Here is a 23260-nt window from a genome sequence, read left to right as displayed (position 1 = left end):
GATGTTAAGGTGGGTTTCTTGGATGAAGCAGAAGGATTAATCCTGTTTTCACATCGATTTTGTTGGTCTCTATCTTTTTATTAGGGAATTGAGACCATTGATGTTGAGAGATATCAATAAGCAATGTTTGTTGATTCCTGTTATTTTGTAGTTGTGTGTGTGTGTGTGTGTGTGTGTGTGTGTGTGTGTGTGTGTGTGTGTGTGTGTGTGTTTCCCCTGTTTTGATTTGACAGTCAGGGATTATTCCTTCATTGTGTTTTCTTGGATATGGTTAACTTCTTTTGGCTGGAGTTTTCCTTCTAGCACCTTTCTGAGTGCTGGATTTGTACATATATATTGCTTAAATTTGGTTTTATCATGTAAAGTAAGTCAGTTTAAATCCATCTTCTATGATCAAAAGATTTGCAAGCTATAGAAGTCTGGGCTGGCAACTGTGGTCTCTTCGAGTCTGTAGAACCTCTGTCTTCTGGCTTTTATTATTTTCATTGAGATTTCAGGTGTTAGTCTATTAGGTTTCTGATACATTTTACATGGTTTTTTCCTTTGAAGCTTTCAAAATTATTTCTTTATTCTGCATGTTCAGTGTTTTGATTATTACATGCCAAGGGGACTGTTTATCTGGTCTAGTGTATTTAGTGCTTTCTATTCTTCTACCCTAATAGGCACCCTCTTCTCTAGGTTTGGGAAATTGTCTTCTATAATTTTGCTGAAAATGTTTTCTGTGCTCTTTGACCCAGGTTTCTTCTCCTTCTTCCATTCCTATTATTCATATATATGGTCTTTTTATAGTGTCCTAGATTTCGTGGATATTCAGTGCCTGGATTTTTTAGATTTAACATTTTTGACCAATGTATTTATTTCTTCTATCATGGCTTCATTGAGATTCTCTCTTCCATTTATTGTATTTGTTTGGTTAGACTTGCCCCTGAATTTCCTGTTCAAGTTGCTAAATTTTCCCTTTCCATATTTCACTAATTTTGAGGGGGTTTTTTTGATTCTATAATCCACTTTCAATTCTTGAAGTGTTTTATTAATTTTCTTGCAAAGTTTGCTGTTTGTTTTTTTTCCATAGATTTCTTTAAGGGGTTTATTCATTTCCTCTGTAAGGACCTCTATAATATCCATCAGATTATTTTAATGTCCTTTTCTTGTGCTTCATCTATGTTGCAATATTCAGGGCCTGGTGTGGTAAGGTTGCTGAGCTCTAATGAAGACATATTGTCCCAGATGTTATTGGTTGTGTTTTTATGCTGGCATCTATATATGAGTTTAAGAAGACAGTAATAATAGATGCTTTTATTGAGTCTTGTCTTTGATTGGTAACTGTTTTCTGTTGCCTTCTCTTGTTCTTATTAGAGTGTGGTGACTATGTGTTTCCTGATAGAAAATTAGGAAATTCTTCTGACACTCCTATCTAATCCAGGGTTACTATTACTGTGGTGAACCACTATGGCCAAAACAACTTAGAAAAGAAAGGATTTTTTGTTGTTTGTTTGTGTGTATGTTTCCTTATTCTTCTACATAACAGTTCTTCATCAAAGGAAGTCAGGACAGGAACTCAAACAAAGCAGGAACTGATGCAGAGTCCATGGAAGAGTTCTGTTTAGTGGCTTGCTTCATATGCTTTGCTCTACCTGCTTTGTTATAGAACCCAGAATCATATTCCCAGGGGCGGCAATACACAATGGGCTTGTTTCTTCCACATCTATCACTAATTATAAAAGTCCGTACAGGCTTTCCCTCAACCAGATCCTATGTAGGCATTTTCTCAGTTGAGACTGTCACCTTTCTACCTGTCTAGAAAGTCTAGCTTGTGTCAAGTTAACCCAAATTAGCCAGCATAGATTTTGATTTTTGGAGGTTCAGTTAAAATATGTTTCTAGGTTTTGGGAGTTAACATGTTAGAATGGATGAGGGGTAGGCTGCTGAGGTGTTCCACAGGAGAGAAAAAGCAGGATGTTTCACCTGGATCTGTTTAGTTTCCTTGGAATAGGAACAGAGAGTAAGAAGAGGTCACAGCAGGTAGCATGCTATAGAGCTGTAGAGGAGACTGTGGCAAAGGACTCTTTTAAGAGATGAAGAATGAAAAGAACAGGTAAATGGTCCTACTAAACTTTGAGCATATCTGAGTTGGGTGCCTATGTTTGAGAGGCATTATTAGTTATCATGGTGACTAAAAATGTTGGCTACCTAGAAATAGCTTATATTTTACTTGGGAAGGCAACTAATAACAAATTAAACAATTGGATATGTAATGTCATGTAAACATTTGTGTTTCCAAGGAGAATAAAGCAAAATGGGTATAATGCCTTTTGGGGGTTACAGAAGATGGATGGAAGATGCAATCTATCTGTGTGTACATTGCATGATGCTGTAGAAACAAGCCAGTGAAAACTGGTAGCTAGTCTGAATTTCCTGAGGAAGGAAATTTCAGGCAGTGGAAGAATGATTATAAAGCTTTAAAAGCAGAGATCCTAAGACAAATAGGGTCAATAGGGAGATATAAAGAGATAAAAGTAAGATAAGGGGGACAAATGCTAATGTTGGATAAGTAGCAAGGGCCTTACTAAAACTCCATGGGCACCTTACTTAACTATGATCTTCCAGTTAGACCTCAGGCCTTCTCAGTGTGTGTGTGATAGGGCCAGGGACTTAGACTGAATGATGATACATTTTTTGTGTTCACTTGACTTGGTCAAGGAATAGTCATACATACGATACAATGCAATTTAGGAATATTCTTCTGAGGATGTTTCCACGTGATTGTGACATCTGAAATTGTTGACTGAGTGAAAAGAACTCCAACTCACCAGCAAAATGTGTCATTACCTATCTTTGTGGACAAAAACAGATTGAAAAGCATTCTCTTTCTTTTTGAACTAGGTCATTTCTTTTTCTGCCCTCAAGCACCACAGTTCCAGGTTCTCTGGTCTTTTGAATCCAAGACTTAACTATCACCTCTATCCTATTCCTCCACCTTTGAATCACAACAGAGCTATACCCTAGGCTCTGGTTCTTAGATCTTCAGATTCTGAATTGAGCCACTCATGTTCCTGATTCTTAAACTTTTAAGACACTTCTGGGATTTCTCAGATTCTGTCATTGGCAGAGCCGATTTCCATTACAAATCTCATAAATCTTTATATCTAAATGTATTAATATCATCTGTCTTGAAATCTGTATCTTTATCTGCACTGTATTTTGGTTCTTTGGTCATAGTTCTAGATACTAAAAAAAAAATCAAAAGCTGTACGTGGTGAGTATCTTTAGAGAGTTATCTCATAAGCATTCTAATAATTATGAGACAGTTCCTTTAAAAGAAATATAATTATGGTGTTTATGAGTACTTTTCAATATATTATTCATGCAAATCACCTTAAGATCTTATTAAGATCTATATTATAATTCAATACATATGAGTTTTGAATTTCTAAGTAGCTCCCAGGTAATGCTGATGCTGCAGCTGACAATCACATATTGAACAGTCAGGAAATACTGAACTATTTCTATTATCTCTATTTTTTGTTTTACTATATGTATTTAGTGTATGTACATGTGTGTTTGTAGCATGTGTTCAGCCTGTACTTGTCATGTGTAGAGTTTAGGGGACAACTTGTAAGAATTCATTATCTCCTTCCACCTTTTGGGTTCCAGGTACCAAATTTGGGTCATCAGGTTTGGCAGCAAGTGCCTTTACCCAATGAGTAATCTTGTCAGCTCTATTTATTTTTAAAGATAAAAGTTACAAAACTAATAGTGTGCTATTTTGGATAATTTGACACTCTCCAAACTGTGTTTATTTGTATGTGTCTGGCTTTAAAAGACACACATAATTTGTAAAAAAAAAAATTGAAGCCTTTGTTTTCTTGCAGTCATGGATTTAACAGTTACTGGATTGCACCCAGCAGATGATAATAGTTCGTCCAATCACATAACAGATAAACAATTCAATTCTGTTAAGTGTTGACATAGGAGAAGCATCAGCAGACATTGTCCTTTTTTATCTTTTCTAGTAAAAATAATTGAAATTTAAATTTATGTATAAGAAGTTGCAAAGTCAGTTCTTTATAAGTTTTACATTCAAAATGTGTGTCTGTGTGTGTGTAAAACAACTGCAGATATCTCTTCATCAGTTCTTTTCTACATAAACCTTCAATAGTAACTTTACTTTTACAAAAATTAGGTAGAAGACTTTCATCATTTTCAAAGTATGGATTTTTACCTTCTGGCATGAAATTCTGTTTAGAATACCTCCAATCTCCCACCTACCTAAAACAGGGCAATCATCCTTAATTAACTTATAAGCCTCATCAGGGACAAGCATTCATTTGATTTATTAATAAGCCTCTAGAGAACAAATTAGCTTCCTTAGCAATTTCTGACATGCTTTGAGCCCTAGCACAAACACATTTCTCCCTGTAGCTCTCGAGCTGCCTTTGATAAACAAAATTCTATAGAACCAGAGAAAGATTAACACAATAGCATAGGTATAGCAATATTGGCACAACTATAGACAAGTTATGAATGAATCTAACATTACAATGTATTTTTATGTAAATATTGGAAAACTCATAGAATTTAGTTGATGTATGCAAATTTCCAGCATTGTCAAATGATAGATTCAAATATGCTGGACCAATCTTTCAATGTGTTGTTCTATGAGAGCTACTTCCAGCCTTCACTTCTCTTTCGAAAGCTAAATTCTTTTAACATGACCTATAGTGTGTTATCTTCTATACACCTGCATGTGATGGTATTGTGTTCCCCGAAATATTGTGCACCCTAATAAACTTATCTGGGGTCAGAGACAGAACAGCCACAATATTAAACATAGAGGATAGGCAGTGGTAGCACACGCCTTTAATCCCAGCACTTGGGAGGCAGAGCTAGGCAGAAATCCATGTGTTCAAGGATACAGCCAAGCATGGTGACTCACGCCTTTAATCCAAGAAAGTGAGCCTTTAATCCCAGAAAGTGAGCCTTTAATCCCAGGGAGTGATGGTAGAAGGCAGAAAGTTATATAAGGCACGAGGACTAGGAACTAGAAGTATTTTGACCTGGTTAAGCATTTGGCTGGTTAAGCTTTCAGGCTTCTAGCAGCACAGTTCAGCTGAGACCCATTTGGATGAGGACTCAGAAACTTCCAGTCTGAGGAAACAAGACCAGCTGAGGATCCGGCGAGGTGAGGTAGCTGTGGCTTGTTCTGGTTCTCTGATCTTCCAGTGTTCACCTCAATACCTGGCCTGGGTTTGATTTTATTAATAAGACCTTCTAAGATTCCCTCTACACCTTCACTTCATATTTCAGGTGGATACCCAATTCTTAAGTATGCAAATTTATTTATTCTTACTATAGTTTGAATCTGAGATATGGTCTACATGATCTTGAGTTTGAATACTTTCTTCCCAGATTGTTGCTCTCTTTTGGGGTGTTATGAACTCTTTGGGACATGTGAATTCTCTGACCAGTGGTAATGGGATTACTGGGTTTGGGCCATGAAGGTGATATTTGCTTCTTGTTGTGGTGGGAAATTCCTGCTTCTCAATATGCCACTTCCTGCTTCTGTCACCACTGGTTCTAAATATTATGATTTCTCACCATATGTACTCTTTCAAAATGTGAGTCTAACTTCATCTTTCTCCTTTAAGTTGCTTCTGTCAGGTAGTTTGGTCATAACAGCAAGATAATAAATTATGTGGTCCCTTTGCCAATCTCATGAATATAATAAAAAACCATGATATGATTAATGTTAATAGGATTATATCATGCATATAATTACAAAAATATTTTTATTCATTCAAAATAATCACAACTGTAACATCTGATTGACTACATTTCAGTAACAGCTAGTGACTTAGTATGTTAATACTCTAAGTGAATCGATGATATACTTCAGTGGTATTGTTTTTCCATGTTGCAGTGCCCTGAGATTACAGTGTGATTCTTTGTGAAGATTCTGTGTTGATTGAACTCAGCATTTTGTCCTCTCCTTTCTCTCTCTCCTTCTCCATCATACTTTCTATATGTGAAGGACAAAATTTATACTGAGGGTCCCTGGCTTGCAGAGGCTCAGACTCATTGCTAGGCTGAAATTATAAATGTATCTATTTCTCTTTGGGCAATGAAAATATTATGTACACTTGAAGAAAGGTTAAGTTTGAAGTTAAATATGGTACTATTCTGAAACAAGTATACTCTTCTGGTCATGGTTATTCTGAAAAGACAAAATTGTTGGTAAAAGACAAAAATGCATTTTTCTTCTGTTTGAACCCAGTATAGATTTCTTTTTTTCTATTTGTCTTCTGAGCTTTATTTTGCTCATGTGTCCAACCTAGCAACTTGTTTTTGTTTGTTTGTTTTATTTTGCTTTTTTCTTTCATTTTACTGGGTTATTTATATTACTATTTAGATGAGATGGTAGTGACAAACATATTATTTTTTCCTCCACAGGGACAAAAATTGAATATTGTATTTATTCATGGAATAGATTAGCCATCTCAACAAGAGTTAGCAGTGGTAGAGAAGTATAAGATACATTTTTAAGAAATTTTTTATTCATTTTACATATCAAACACAGATACCCCTCTCTTCCCTTCTCCTGCCCCTCTGGTCTCCCCCGCCCTTGAAACCAAGTCCCCATTCCCTCCCCCAGTACAGCCTTCCATGAGGAGTCAGCAGAGCCTGATACATTCAATACAGACAGGTCCAAGCTCCTCCCCCTGCATTAAGGCTGTGCAATGTGTCCCATTATAGGTAGTTGGGCTCCAAAAAGCCAGCTCATGCACCAAGGATGGATCCTGATTCTACTGCCAGGGGGACCCTTAAACAAATTAAGCTACACAACTGTCTTGCTTATGCAGAGGGCCTAGTCCAGTTCCAGGGAGGCTCCACAGCTGTTGGTATAAAGTTCATGAGTTTCCACTAGTTTGGTTTGATTGTCACTGTAGGTTTCTCCATATAATCTTGATTCCCCTGCTCATAGAATCCCTCTTCTCTCTCTTTGACTGGGCTCCTGGAGCTTGGCCCAGTGCTTGGCTGTGGATATCTGCATCTGCTTCCATCAGTTATTGGACGAAAGCTCTATGATGACAGGGTATTCACTGATTTGATTACTGGGGTAGTCTAGTTCAGGCACCCTCTCCACTATTGCTGGTAATCTAAGCTGGAGTCATCCTTGTGGATTCTTGGGAACTTCACTAGCACCTGGTTTCTCCCTATCCCTGTGATGTCTCCCTCTATCAAGACATCGCTTTCATTGCTCTCTGACTCCATCCCTCCCCCAGCTCGACCATCCTCTTCCCTTATGTTCTCATTCCCTATCCCCTGCCCTCCATTATACCACCCAATCCCCAGTTTACTCATCGAGATCTCATCTATTTCCCTTTCCCAGAGTGATCCATGTGTCCTTCTTAGAGTCCTCCTTGCTAGCTAGCTTATCTGGAGCTGTGAGTTGTAGTAGTCTGGTTATCCTTTGCTTTATATCTAATATCTACTTATGAGTGAGTATCTACCATGTTTGTCCTTCTGAGTCTGGGTTACCTCACTCAGGATGATATTTTCTTATTCTGTCTATTTGCCTGAAATTTCATGATGTCATTCTTTTACTGCTGAGTAGTACTCCATTGTGTATATGAACCACAATTTCTTTATCCATTCTTTAGTTGAGTGGCATCTAGATTGTTTCCAGGTACTGAGAGCTGCTGGTAGCAAAAGACCATAGGAGTATACAGCAGGTGACAACTAGTTTTCAGAAGGTAAACCTATCAGAACCAAGGGTTCTGTTAGAAGAAACCATCACAAAAGGCATTATGGAATTACTGCCTTTTGGATGAATTGGCTGTTTCTTGTTATAAACTTCTTGTGTAATAGCAGCTATGGTATATTCCCATTTACTGTGCATTTCCATGTAATGTGTACATGTAATCTCATAATTACATCTCAAATTTATGGGCTCACAAAAATGTGGATAGTCAGGAAGATGGTTTCTTATTTAACTGTATAGCTTTTATGAATAGAAACATACTAAAATATGCTTCATACTAGATCTATTGTTCCATGTGGATTGTAGACACTTAGAGGTCTTGTTCTCCATCCTTAGCCACTGACAAGGTAAATATTGGCCAGACAAAGTGTCCTCATAGAACTTTCACAGAGCAGAACAGCAGGTGCCTGGCCTTGTTGGATCAAAACCCTTCAGAAGAATTACAGTGAACCAGAAGTGATAGTGCAGGTGTCTGGCCTTGGTATATCTTAGTCCTTCAAGAGATAAACAGCACCTATGTTGCCTGAAGCTTCCTCCACTGGCACCCCCCCTACTCTGATTTAAATAACAATTAACACTTTGTATTTATTTCTACAACAGTTTTTAATGCAAGATTTTAGGCTCAGTAGACTAATTATGTACAGGTCCTGAGATTCAGGTGACTAACAGAAAAAGGCTGTTAACTGACTAACCATGTCTGGTTATTATTGATCACATAAAACAGTACACATATTCTTTGCCTTTTCCTTAAATCTTTTATTGGTTTAATTTCTTCCCTTGTAACACTTGTAGCTATCCCTTTAAGAGACAGTCAGATCTTTTTATAACTTACAGCTGTTGTCAGTCACCAATTAAGCTGACCAAGTCTTTGCCAAATGTGACTTTTATCAGAATACTTGTCCCTGAGAGTTTACTTTGCAGTTTTACTAACAAGTTGCTAATGAATCATATATATAATATATATATATATATATACATATATATGATATAAAGATGACAAAGATGGAAAGAATTAGATAGATATGAGAGAACAGCAGAAGGAATTGAGGGCAAAATGGACTAAGAGGAGCTAAGTATGAGAACAGAAAAAAAAGCTGTTAGAATAAAATGAATAGACTAAAGAACTCAGTATGTTTAGATTCATTTAATATCCCTCATATTAGATTCTCACTTGGTTGTTAGATTCTTCCACAGACCCTGGGGAAAGCAAAGGGGGTAGGACTCCTACTGCTTTTGATATCAAGGTTCTGGCTATTATGAGCAATGCTGCTGTGAACATAGTTGACCATGTGTCTTTGTGGTATGATTGAGCATTCCTTGGATGTGGTGGTATCGTGTTCCCCAAAATATTGTGCACCCTAATAAACTTATCAGGGTCAGAGACAGAACAGCCACAATATTAAACATAGAGGATAGGCAGTGGTAGCACACGCCTTTAATCCTAGCATTCCAGAGGCAGAAATCCATCTGTTCAAGGATACAGCCAAGCATGGTCACTCACGCCTTTAATCCCAGAAAGCAAGCCTTTAATCCCAGGGAGTGATAGCAGAAAGAGAAAGATATATAAGGCATGAAGACCAGAAGCTAGAAGCATTTTGGCTGGTTAAGCTTTCAGGCTTTTGAGCAGCACAGTTCAGCTGAGATTCATTCTGGATGAGGACTCAGAGGCTTCCAGTCTGAGGAAACAGGACCAGCTGAGGAACTGGCGAGACTCTTTAAGATGCCTGCTACACTTGGGTATATGCCCAAGAGTGGTATAGCTAGGTCTTGAGGTAGATTGATTCCCAATTTTCTGAAAAACCATCTTACTGATTTCCAAAGTGGCTGTACAAGTTGTACTCCCACCAAGAGTGGAGGAGTGTTCCCCTTGCTCTATATTCTCTCCAACATAAGCTGTTATCAGTATTTTTGATCTTAGCCATTCTGACCTAGATGGTATCTCAGAGTCATTTTGAGTTGCACTTCCCTGATGACTAAGGATGTTAAGCAATTCCTTAAATGTCTTTCGGTCACTTCAGATTCTTCTGTTAAAAATTCTCTGTTTAGCTCTGTAGCTCATTTTTTTTAATTGGATTGTTCGATATTTTGATGTCCAATTTCTTGAAGTCTATCGGATGAAGGCCCTATGATGACAGGGTATTCACCGATCTGATTACTGGGGTAATCCAGTTTAGATAAATATATTCTAATTGCAGCTAGACAGGGCAAAACACTTTTTAAAACAGCATTCTAACTATTAAAATAAAACTACTTAAGTCATCCCCATTTTTTTTCCACAATGTGTTTTTCTGTCAATGAAAGAAGTAGAGTGAGTTCTGCAAGTATGTCGTCTGCCTGACCTTTGTTTAGAAATGTTAAATTAAGTTTTTCCAATTTTTTCCCATTGGGACCAAGGACCATCCTTACAGGAAAAATTTTTACAGCAAATAATGTACCTTACATATTCATTTATTTCCTTGATTACTAGTTGGTTTATAACCAGGGTGATTTATTCAATAATACTTTATTTTATTTTTTGCTTGAAATGTCTCATGGATAGGGTTTTCATTAAAATTTTCATAGTGGTATCACACTGATTATTGTTAGTTTGAAATAGCTACTTTCTTCTCTTGAAACACTGCTGAAAATTTTAGAATTAGAATCAATCTCAATCAAGGAGATTTGTTTCAGAATCATGTCTCATATTGTCACATATTCTATGAATATATAAGTCTGGTTATATAGGGATTCTTCTGTTGTCTCAGCCTTTTGTTTTATTTTGTATTGTGGACTTAAAAAATAGATTGTTCTCACATGCAGTGCATTCTAAGTACTGTTTCCCCTCCCTCCGCTCCTCCTATCTACCCTCCACCTCCCTTCTCCCCCAGATCCATTCTCCTTTGTTTTCTCTTTAGAAAAGAGCAGGCCTCCAAGAGATGACAGTCAAGCATGACAAAACAAGATACAATAAGACAAGACAAAAGCCCTCATGTTGAGTCTGTACAAAGCAAACCAATAGGAGAAAAAAAGTCTCATAAGAGAAAAAAAGTCTCAAGAGCAGGCAAAGGAGTCTGAGTTATACCCTCTTCCACTGCTAGGGGTCCCACAAAAACACCAAACTAACAGCCACAACATATACACAGAGGACCTAGTGCAGACCCACACATGCCCTGTGATTGCATCAGTCTATGTGAGCCCATGTTAACTCTGCTTAGTGGAACCTTTAAATCCTTCATCTTCCCTATCAATATGGCAGTCTTTTCATTTGGCTCTTACATAGTACACTGGTTCACTCTTCTTTATCCAGAGCCTTTCAGCAGGTCTGAGTGTTATGTCCATTCTCTGACTCAGTTGTCCTTACTAAATATTTCTTAGCACAGTCACCATATGTAACCTTCATTGAGTCTTTGAGATAACAGGGATGTTGTCTCTGTTCTAATCAATAGAAATCACCATTTCTTCTAGCAAATATTAGTTTCATGCCTTCTAGATTGCTTTGTCTCTGTATGAATCTGAGAACTCTGACACCAGCACACTGCTGTGGGATGGTCTCTATGTCAAATTGCTCTGATTGGTCAATAAATAAAACACTGATTGGCCAGTGGCCAGGCAGGAAGTATAGGCGGGACTAACAGAGAGGAGAACAGAGAAAACAGGAAGGCGGAGGGAGACACAGCCAGCCGCTGCCATGACAAGAAGCATGTGAGGACGCTGGTAAGCCACGAGCCACATGGCAAAGTATAGATTTATTGAAATGGATTAATTTAAGCTATAAGAACAGTTAGCAAGAGGCCTGCCATGGCCATACAGTTTGTAAGCAATATAAGTCTCTGTGTTTACTTGGTTGGATCTGAGCAGCTGTGGGATTGGTGGGTGACAGAGATTTGTATTGACTGTGGGCAAGGCAGGAAAACTCTAGCTACAGCACACACTGATCAATCACTCAAAATCATGAAAATCTCTCATAATTTTTAATTTTTTTTGCTGGTCATAAAGGAAAAATTATTTAATCATTTATTTTTATATTGCTATTATTTCTTTCTGAGATATTTTTTGTTTAACCTGAGACATGTTGTTTAATGTGACTCACTTTCCTGTTCCTTACCTCAATGTTCTAACCTTGACTCACATTTTATTTTTCATCTTTAAATTATTCCAACTAGTGATTATACTTGGCATTTATTTAGACCATGATTAGAAGTGTGACAGCAAGCTGTGGTGAGGTATTCCACATAGCACAAACTCCTATTCTTATTGTAGAACAGTTTAAGAGAAGCAGAGAACATTGGCGAGGAAAAAATCTATTTCTATACTTTTGAAATCATTTCAAGCAGAACACAGGTGCTGTGTGTTCTATAAACACTTTCTTGTAATATAATATGCACTGAATTGCCACTTTTATTGCTCACAAATGGAAGAAAGAAGTAATAGCTGAGGGAATGAAAATTACTGACCAATTGTGTTGATTATATACATTTACTATAGGGTATTCTGTACAGTGCCTGAGGTGGATCCACCCAACCATTCCCAGGAAGAGAAAAATTATAAAGTCACCATTTCCAGGATACTCTGAACTTTTAAAATAGAAATAAATAGATTTTTATAAATGTTTTTCTTAACCCTGATAAAATAAAATGTTCATAGCAGGGTGTCTGGTAACAAACTGTCTTCTGAAATTGCGACAGGACATTCCATGTGCCTACTGGCCATTTAATTTAATGGGATTTTTATTAGTGTATACACACTAGTTATTTAATCCACAGGGGTCTTTGCAGGTATAAGCACAAAGAAAAGAAGAAAGAAAAACTCAAAGCTGCAATTTCAGTTTTTTTAAAAAAAATTAAATACTTACATTTTGTATTCATTTATTTAAATTGCATCCCCACTAACATGCTTTTCTAAAGCCTTAGGTAAAATATCACTTTTAACAAGTTCAAGCCAGTATACAATGGAAGGGATTTGTTTTTTTTTAAATCATTTATTTCTAACCCAAAGAAAGAACTATTAGAAACACCTTGTGATTCCATTTAATCAGCCAGGTAAGAGGGAACTCCAGATAAACAGAAATAAATTTTGTCATTCTTACACTTGGTTTTGTAGCCATTTTCTTACTTGATTTTCTTCTGACTCCAATAATGCCAAAATGTGTGTCATAACTCAATATCATATATATTGTTATACTTAACATTCAGAAATATCTCCAGTAGAAATTCAAGTCTTTCTGAACCTATTTAAATGGAATTCTACTTGGCGTGACTGAAACCAAAACTCCACAAAGTGCTCAACAGAGTCTGTATAACCATTAAAATAGTATGCTAAAAGTTAAGTTTTCTATGATATTTATTCCTCTTTGTTTCTCAGATACTTCTTAAAGTGTAACTTAAATGTTCCATACGAACTAAGTGCTAAGATTGCTCTGAAAGCTAAATCAGAAGATAACTGAGGCCTCAAGACAACTCAGGACATTATGGCATTGGCCCACATTCGATTCCTAGAACCCACATGATGGAAGAATAGAACTGATTCTGGCCTCTTGCCCTCTCACTTCCACAAGCTTGTTACACACACACACATACACACACACACACACATCTACATACCCACGTACATGGATGAATGACTCTGTACAATAACATTTTTAAAAGAGATAAATTGAAAAGTCATTCTCAGGCATACTCACATTTTAATTTAAAATTAGCAAATAAGTTGTAAGAAAAAAACCTTCCATTCTTCTTTCACTTTGGATATATTTACCACTTTGAACAACGGCGAGAGGAGAGAAGGAGTGTGAAAATTATGATGCCGAGTGAGGAGGAAGAGCATGGGTTTAGGAAACAGAACACACCTATGGCTATACTATGGTTTCTTCTGCTTTTCTGTGTCCTTTTTAATTTTGAGAGTCTCCCGGAATTTAATTCTAAGTTAAAAACATAAGAAAGGAAGTGATGAGTAACTGTGGAGGGGTGCTTGTAGACTTTGCTGTATATTAGTGTATAAGAAGAGTTAATAGCTGTGGTCTCTTCTCACTTGTAGGTTCCCTCACCTTATACATGAGTCAACAGACACGAGCTGAGCACATGTAAGTCCAGCCACTCATCCTGAGCCCTGTTATTATAAATGTAAACAGTTTGGTCAATCAAGCGCACAGAAGGCAAAGAAGGAACTTTCCCAAGATCTCTGTGTCGAATTAGACTTAAGAGAGCATCTGAAAGTAGGAAACTTGTGGTTTAAATCTGGACAAGCTTACAAAAAAGAATATTGTATGAAATAAAGTGTTTCTGTTTTACTTAAGGGTAAAGTAAGTACAAATCTCTGAGTAACATCAGTTTGAGTGTGCAATACTGACAGCTTCAGTAAGGTAGTTCTGTCATGTTTGTTTTAATTTAACACGGTAAATTTAAGAGAAAAGACATATGCTTAAGCAAATCCTTGGCTCTGCCATCAATTGGTTTGAAAATCTGCACAAAATTACATGATATTGAATTACTTAATAGTGATATTAAAAAATTCTATTATATCTAAAATACACTAATAAATTATTAAGTGTTCATTTACAGCAGCAAGAAAAGCAAACAAACATAGAACAAAACATGGAGACTGTTTCTAAGACACAAGGCATAAAACCCTGAAAAATGCTCTTACAAAATGGAAAAATGTGACTGTATCCCATGTCTGTCCATTCCACAGAGGGCAAAATGCGAGGAGTGAGAAAAGAGGAAAAATCCACAGATACCAGGAGCTGAAGAAATGAGATGGGGAATCTAAGGAGATAGGGTGTCTAGACTTCAGGCTGCCATGAAGGTAAGCAGCTTTTTGATAAACTCATAAGCAAAGAAATCCCCTTTCAATGTTTTCATGGATATTGGACAATGTAATGGATTTAGACTAGTTTATCTATCTACCTCTGTATTGATACATGTATACATAATACAATATATGATATTATCTGTTACTAAATAAAGAATCACTCAAACAGATAACTATCCATCTTTCAGAGAGCTCTAAGGTGGCCCTGGAAAACCCCACAATTCCAAGTATTGATTACTCAGAAGAATATTCAGTAGAGTGCCGTGTACTTCTCTAGTGACTAGGAGAAAAGAGGAACAGGCTAAACAGGAATGTGCTCTTACATTAAAAAGTACAAAAATCAAACCATATATCCAAAAGGAGACCAAGCCTGATCATAGTAATTCAAAAACTTTAAGCAAATATGTGGCTAAATGCAATCAGTCTGTCATCCAATAAAGATGACCATGCTTACATAAAGTTGTAAACTCATGATCCATAATGGGAGCAGAGGCAGAAAGGAACTGACACAGGTGACCGAATTATAGATAAACTTCCAAACAGTTATTAGGATATGGTGTATTTCCCAAAGTCATGTGGAAGAGGAAAATAACAAATCAAAAGTCAAATCAAAATTTTAGAGATGAGATGGAATTGGTGCTCCATGCTGATAACCCAGAACTCAGGAAGAAGAGGCAGGGAGTTATGTATGTATATAAAATATAGACCTTATGTACATAATAGACAATTCAGAAATGTGGTAAGATGAAGTAAACAGCACCGGTGGACTTAGAAGATATTATTTAACTAATTTTTAACTGGGCATAAAAGGAAGTTTCTCTCTTCCGTAGAAATTCAGAGAAAAGAAATGGATTCCTGAGAATACAGTATAGAAAGAAGATTTGAAGGAATATGAGAAATGGAAATGTTGCTGTAAAGGTACAAACTTAATCATAAATGTAGCGACTCTACCATATAGCATGGTGATTGCAGTTAGTCATATTTTGTTTAATTTTCACAGAGAAAAATATTAAATATCACACAATGATAAAAGTAATTATTTGAGATAATAAGTGTATTAGATTATGTGAATCATTTCACATTGTATATAGGCGCATGTGTGCAGATCATTTCACAAGGCAAATATATATATTACCAAATCAAACACTTTAAATATACATATTGTTATTTGGCAATTAAGCATAAAGAGAATTGGGCAACAAATAGTCAACAATGTTAAAAAGAGTGGGAAAAAAGCAGAATAACATGCCGATAAATCATGTATGTGGGGATATTAAGAACACTAAAGTCCTGGAGGGCACCCAGGCAGGGGGATTGGGATCTGTCCCTGGTGCATGGGCAGGCTTCTGGGAATCCAATGCCTATGGTGTGATGGCTTGCACAGCCTTGGTGCAGTGAGAAGGGGCTTGGACCTACCTAGGCTCAGTGTGCTGGGCTCTGCTGACTCCCCATGGGAGACCTCGAATTGGGGGATGTGGAGATGCGGGGTGGCTTGGGAAAGAGGACTGGGGAGTAGGAGGAGGGAGGAGGGAGGATCTGTGGATGATATGTGGAGTGAGTAGAAAATTTCTGAATAAAGATAAATGAAAAATAAATAAATAAAAAAAGTCTCAGAAAAGTGGGGAGATGGCTCATTGATAAAATGCTTGCCTCATGAGGACAAGGGGTTTGAACTTGATTCCGAGTATCCACGTAAAAAATTAGACATGGCAGAGTGTCTTCAAGCTCAATTCTGCAAGGTCCAAGACCTGGTCACCAGCCTATCACCAGTCAGTGATCTCCAGATCATTGAGATGATTGAGATACCCTGTCTCAGTTAATATAGTGTCAATCAATAGAAGAATATATACAGAATTGACCTCTGGCTTACATTTTTTCACTCATGATCAAACATATCCATCCTCTAACACACACACACACACACACACACACACACACACACACACACACACACTCACACACTCACACATATATGCACACACACACAGACTCAAGTCAGTATTTCCACTTCCACCCCAGAAATGATAATTAAAGATAAATTAAACAGCTAGTATAAAGGACAGAGAAAATGACAAGATCAGATTAGAAATCAGTTACATACAAACCAGAGAAAAACAACAGAAAACACTTGAAATAAGTAAACTTTGTTCAAATATGGCATGCTTCTTTATGCATAAAATCCTTAGAAATTTCTTTTTTCAAGGTTATTTCAGTGGATTTATTAGTTTATCAGGCTTGCTGCATATAGGTCCTCACAAAAATCAATTTTATCTCTCCACATTGATAATAAAAAATCAGGAATTATACATTTAAAAAGTCACAGATTTTTATTTATTATGTAAAATACATAAAACCTTAAGAACAAACTTTACAGAGTTGTTCAGGATGTGAACATAGAACACAGCAGAATCAAATAAAATATGTTTAGGATAATTAAAGAAAGTGCATGTAATTGGAGGGTTAGATCATGTTCTTTGGCCAGAACAGTCAATGTGTTATGATGGCAATTCCAGCCATTTGATCTGTGTTCACAGTAAGCCAAATCAATCACTCAGCATGTGAATGGATAAAATTGTAAAGCTGACTAGAAGTCAGATGGGAACTCAATGCTCCTACAATAGCCAAAATCATTCTGAAAAAGAACAAAATTGAAGGAATCACAATACTTACTTTCAAAATATATCAGTAAGGCCACAGATTGCAGTTTGGTCTTAGTGTCAAGACACATAAATAGATCAATAGAAAAGTGCACATAAGCCTGTTTCTGAAAATGATTTTCACTCATTGAAGGAAATTTAGTAGAGAAAAGAGAACTTTCTCTACAAGTAGAGTTAAAACAGATACTAATGAGTTAGAAATAAAACAAACTTTGTAAAAAAATTTAGCTAAAATAATATATATATATATGCCATAACATTAAAACACTGATTTTTTGTACACACATAATATAACAACAATCATCATTTTCTTTATAATTGGATTAAATTTAAATAGCACAGAAAGGGCCACAGCATAAATTTTAAAAGAATCACAAATTTAACTTACTATTAAAACTGTGTCTTTCTAAAATCACTATAAAAATATTAAAAGAGCAATTGCTAAACCAAAGTATACTTTGGAAACAAATATCCATATAGGTTTATCCAAAAAACATAAAAATATAAAATAAAAAAAATAGTTCAAACCAAGCTATCAATCAAGTAATATCAGTGTTAAGATAGTTGAGCTTATATTTTAGCAAATATAAATACAGATTAAAAACTGTGAATAACCTTTGATCTCTCATACTCCTAGTGAAAATGGAAATTACACAACTAGGTTGCTGTAGCTTTAAGTTTCTAACAAGATTAAACATACTTAGGCTGATGAGATGGCTAAGGGAGTAAATTGGTAAAAGGCCTAGCCACACAAGACTGACTTACTATTCCAATCTCTGAAGAAGAACGACATCTCTGACCTCTACACAGGAACCATGACATGTGTGCATTTGCAAACACACAAATACACACACACACACACACTAATGAAGAACTAATACAATCTAAAGCACTGCTGCCAATGTAAAGGGAAAATGAAAGTGCATGTCCATAAATGGTTTATAAAATGGAAATATTTCTGCAAACTACATTTATAATAGTCAAATGTTAGAAATAGCTCAAAAGTCCTTTAATAAGTAAATGAACAAAAAATGTAATATGTCTTACAGTAACAAATCTATCACATAATAACATGGAATGATAATGTTTCAGTAGAAAACATTGATGATGTGAATGAAACTAAAGATTTAATTGTGAGAAAGAAACCAGAGAAAGGAATGATTTGACAGAGCTTTGAGGGGAAGAGGAAGGGGGAAGAACATGAGGGACACAGGCAAAGAAGACTACTGTGAACTAGTATCTACTGGACACGACAGGAATGCTGCTCCCCTAGCTCTCACCAGCTACCCTTGTCTTCCATGGCCTACACAAGGTCAAGGTAGCCAACATTTCAGTGTGAATGGTGGAGGACTCACAAGACTCCACAGCTGCTTGAGGAGCTACAAGTGGTGGATGGCTTGCAGGAGAACAAGTCAGTTTTCTTCAGTGGCTGGGCCCCTAACAGGTTGCTCATGCTCTGGTGGTCAGGCCTATACTTATGAACTTACTAATAGAACTAGACTCAGACTTTTTTGTTTGTTTGTTTTCAAGACAACTCTGTATAGGTTTGGTGCCTGTCCTGGAGATAGCTCTGTAGACCAGGCTGGCCCAGAACTCACAGAGATCTGCCTGGCTCTGCCTCCCGAGTGCTGGAATTAAAGACTCAGATATTTTATACATATATCTTTTTAAAAAATTAGAAAAGTGCATGAAGTTGAGAGTAAGACATGATAAAGGTAGCAAGGAGAGTTGGATTGGGAATGAGTTGTGTTCATGCATGAAATTCTCCAAGTATAAAAGACAGCTTCCTAGGAGCTGAAGAGATGGCTCAAAGGTTAAAAGCACTTCGAGCATTTGAAGAGGTCATGGGTTCAATTCTCAGTATCCACATCAGGTAATTAGAACTCAAGTTCTGGAGAATCTGATGTCTTCTTCTAACCTCTGGGGCACATACACACAATCAGAGACACACATGTACAAATAAAATAAAATAAATAAGATTAAATAAAATCTTTATCTTATCAGAATGGATATTTTCAGTACACAAATGTGAAAAGATTTTGATTGATGATAAATCGAATTGGAAGAAATACAAGAGCCTTTTGCTTTGTATGTCCTTTTGTATGTAACACTATGTTTTGCTTTCCTTGATAAAATGTTATGAAATAAATGGGACTCTACAAGATGCATTTGAAGTCTTATGGAGAACAGGATGACAATGGAATGGTCAGTAATGCTGCACCAAAATGCTGAGAAATGATAACTATTCTGTAACTATGGGAATAAGGTGAAACTTTTACATGCAATTTAGAATTTATTATAGATATGGATTATAAATACAAGTTTATCTAAGTAATTGGATTTTCATAAATAAAGGGCATGTTTGGAATTGGAGAAGATAATAATAGTCTAAAACACACCAAGGTGTCTGAGGAATTTTCAGAGTTTTATATCTGTGACATATTGGCCTATATATCAGAATCATAGGACACAATTAGATTAATTAAAATGTATATAATAACGAATTGTCTAACTGACAGGAAGTTTGCCCTGTGTAAAAAGGTCTTAAATTGACTCTCGATTTTACACTGCACCAGCGTACTAGAAAATAACAAATTAGGGTAGTAGGATGTGGATATAATCAAGGTACAATGCTCTCTGTGTATGTATATGCGCATGTGTGTCTGTTAGTAAATAACAAAAATCACAGTGAAATCCATAATTTGTATAATAAGTATAATATGTAAAAGTGAATTGATGAAAAATAAAACAAAGTTAATATATCTGTTCCAATGTACTTTCTCTTATGCTCCAAGACAGAGAAGTCAGCTTCACAGTCACACATTGAATTGGACATGTGCAAATAAGAACCTAATTTTGTAAAATCTATTGAGTTTTCAGGGGTTATTAATGTTGTATAGTTTATTGAGTCTTATTTATAATGATTGAAACAACTATAACAAATAACTCATAGGAAAATGACCTTTAACACAATGGGGTTATCATGTTTGAACTAAGAACCATGAAATCCAGTTTGAGAAATTGTGGGAAACACTTGTGTGGTTATTAGTAATATTAGTGTCTTTTTCTAAAGGTAAATATGAAAGACAGAAATTCAGATCTGAAATAAAAACGGGGAAACAAACCATTTGTAAGTTGTTCTTTCAAGTATTGGATGGTAAACTGGATGGTAAATTGGATGGTAAAAAAAAATAACTAATTGTAAGAGGTAAGGCAAAATGAGTTGGTTTTTTTTTTAATTTTTGTTAAGTGAAATACAGAGTGAGGGAGGAATTTTAAAATGATCTCAGTGGTTGAACATAGTATTAATATCATTATTATGGTTACCACAATATTTATATTCTTCTATATTTTGTGATGAACAATTAACATTCACTCCTACTTTTACATATGAAGAGCTGTAGGCATCACTAATTAGAAGGAAAATACTAACCAATTATTTTTATATGAATATGATAATTATAACATTTAGAAGTTATTGTTACTGATATAACTTTTGGTAAAATACTTGAGAATCTAATGACAACGGCTTTTACTAGAGTTCTTCACATTTATCATCAAAATCTTGGATAGTGGTTTGTATAATTAAGTTGGGATTTCTCCAATTCAGCATGTATACATAAGTAAATTTAGAATTTTTATATTACCATGAAATCTAAATCTAGACTTTTAAGTTACGTGCTGATGAAGATATATAAGATCCTTAAATTTTATAGTATGTTCCTAAAAGTCTTCCTAGTAAAAATATTTCCATTGACAAACCTTGTCTTAGAGTCAATTCATCATCTATAGCTTTAAATAAAATCTACCTGGGATTTCTGAGTGAACTCCAATATACTTATTTAGCCTTGTTAGAAAAAAACAATCTACCAGAAGTTAATTTGGAGGTAACAAAATTCTATAATAGTTAGAACTTCACACAGGGGTTCTAATTGAATTTAGCTGGAGCAAGACTAATGCACACCTTTAGCACACCAGAGTCAGTTTCTTGACTCTAAGGAATATTGCTTTACTGTTCTGTCCTTGCCTGGGATTATGTAAGAATGAGGGTGGTGTAAACTGAAACCTTTTGTTTTCTTTGCTTCTGATACTGCCAGGTTACAGTAAGGAGGAATGTATCCTAGATCAAGGATAGAACTGATGCTCAAGTGCCTGGGTAGTTCGTGGTGAAAACACCATATTGTTTTTATCTGTGAATAGTTTCAAGAAAGGCTGCACAGATCTGTGTAGCATGAATCTTAAAAGGTCTTATTAATAAAAACAATCCAGGAGCCAGGTATTGAGGTGAACGCTGAAAGATCAGAGAAACAGAATAAGTCAGCCAACCTCACCTCGCCAATTCCTCTGCTGATCCTGTTTCCTCAAACTGGAAGCCACTGTGTCCTCACTCAAATGGATCTCAGCTGAACCGCTGCTCAAAAGCCTAAAAGCTCAGCCAGGCTCTATTTCCTGGTCCTCATGCCTTATATACCTTTCTGCTTCCTGCCATCACTTCCTGGGATTAAAGGCGAGTGTCACCATGCCTGGCTGTTTCCAGTGTGGCTTTGAACACATAGAGATCCAAAAGAATCTCTACCTCCGGGATGCTAGGATTAAAGGTGTGTGTGCCACCATTTTTTCTAGCCTCTATATCTAGTGGCAGTTCTGTCCTCTGACCCCAGATAAGTTTATTAGGATTCATAATATATTGGGGAACACAATATCACCACAGATCTGTATTATTCTGTTAACACAAACAATATCTTCAACAAAGATATGACTAAAATCATACCTAACACATACATTTTTCAGATATATGCTAGGAACTCATATCTCTGATAATTCCCTACACTAGAGCTTCACATGTATTCTTTTATTTGCTCAGGAATTAGCACGTGAATTGCCTAGCAATATCTGTTGGGAACAGTGATAATTACAAAACAAAGAAAGACAAGTATTTCACCTACATTTTTCTTAATAAAATTGATGATGGGAGATCCATGAGAAAGGGAAGTAAAATAAAATGCAACCAGCATCTATGTTGTTTTCAGGTTCTGGCTCTTACGAATAATGCAGCTATGAACATATTGAGCAAGTGTTCTTATGGTATGATTGAGCATTCCTTGGGAATATGCCCAAGAGTGGTATAGCTGGCTCTTGAGGTAAATTGATTCCCAATTTTCTGAGAAACCACCGTACTAATTTCCAAAGTGGCTGTACAAGTTTGCATTCACACCAACAGTGTAGGAGTGATCTTGCTCCACATCTACTCCAACATAAGCTGTCTTCAGTATTTTTGATCTTAGCCATTCTGACAGATATAAGATGGTATCTCAAGAGTCATTTCGATTTGCATTTCCCTGATTATTAAGGATGTTGAGCAATTCCTTATATGTCTTCCAGCCATTTGAGATTCTTCCGTTGAGAATTCTGTTTAGCTCTGTAGCCCATTTTTTTAATTGAATTGTTTGTGTTATTTTGATGTCTAGTTTCTTGAATTCTTTATATATTTTGGAGATCTTCCATCTGTCAAATGGGGGATTGAGAATGATCATTGTTAAAACTTTTTTTTTCCTTTATTTTAGAAACAGGGTTTCTCTGTGTAGCATTGTGCCTTTCCTGGAACTCACTCTGTAGCCCAGGTTGTTCTCAAACTCACAGAGATCTGCCTGTTTCTGCCTCCCTAGTGCTGGTATTAAAGGTGTGTGCCACTACCGCCTGGCCATTTTTAAATCTTTAGGCTGTTGTTTTGTCTTATTTACTGTGTCCTTTGCCTTACAGAAGCTTCTCAGTTTCAGGAAGTCCCATTTGTTAATTGTTGCTCTCAGTGTCAGTGCTATTGGTGTTATATTTAGGAAGTGGTCTCTTGTGCATGGATCACCCTGAGAAGGGGAAATAGATGAGATCTCCATGAGTAAACTGCAAATGAGGGGGGCAATAGAGGGGAGGGGGTGAGAGATGAGAACATAAGGGAACAGGATGGTCCAGCTGGAAAAGGGACAGAGTGGGAGAGAAATAAAAGAGATACCTTGATAGAGGGAGACATCATAGGGATAAGGAGAAACACAGTGCTAGG

Source organism: Peromyscus californicus, unplaced genomic scaffold (genome assembly GCF_007827085.1).
Source record: "Peromyscus californicus insignis strain IS unplaced genomic scaffold, ASM782708v3 Scaffold_6__1_contigs__length_162567912, whole genome shotgun sequence".
NCBI lineage: Eukaryota > Metazoa > Chordata > Mammalia > Rodentia > Cricetidae > Peromyscus > Peromyscus californicus.
The sequence above is the reverse complement of the archived record's forward strand: the minus strand, read 5'-3'. Positions refer to the sequence as shown.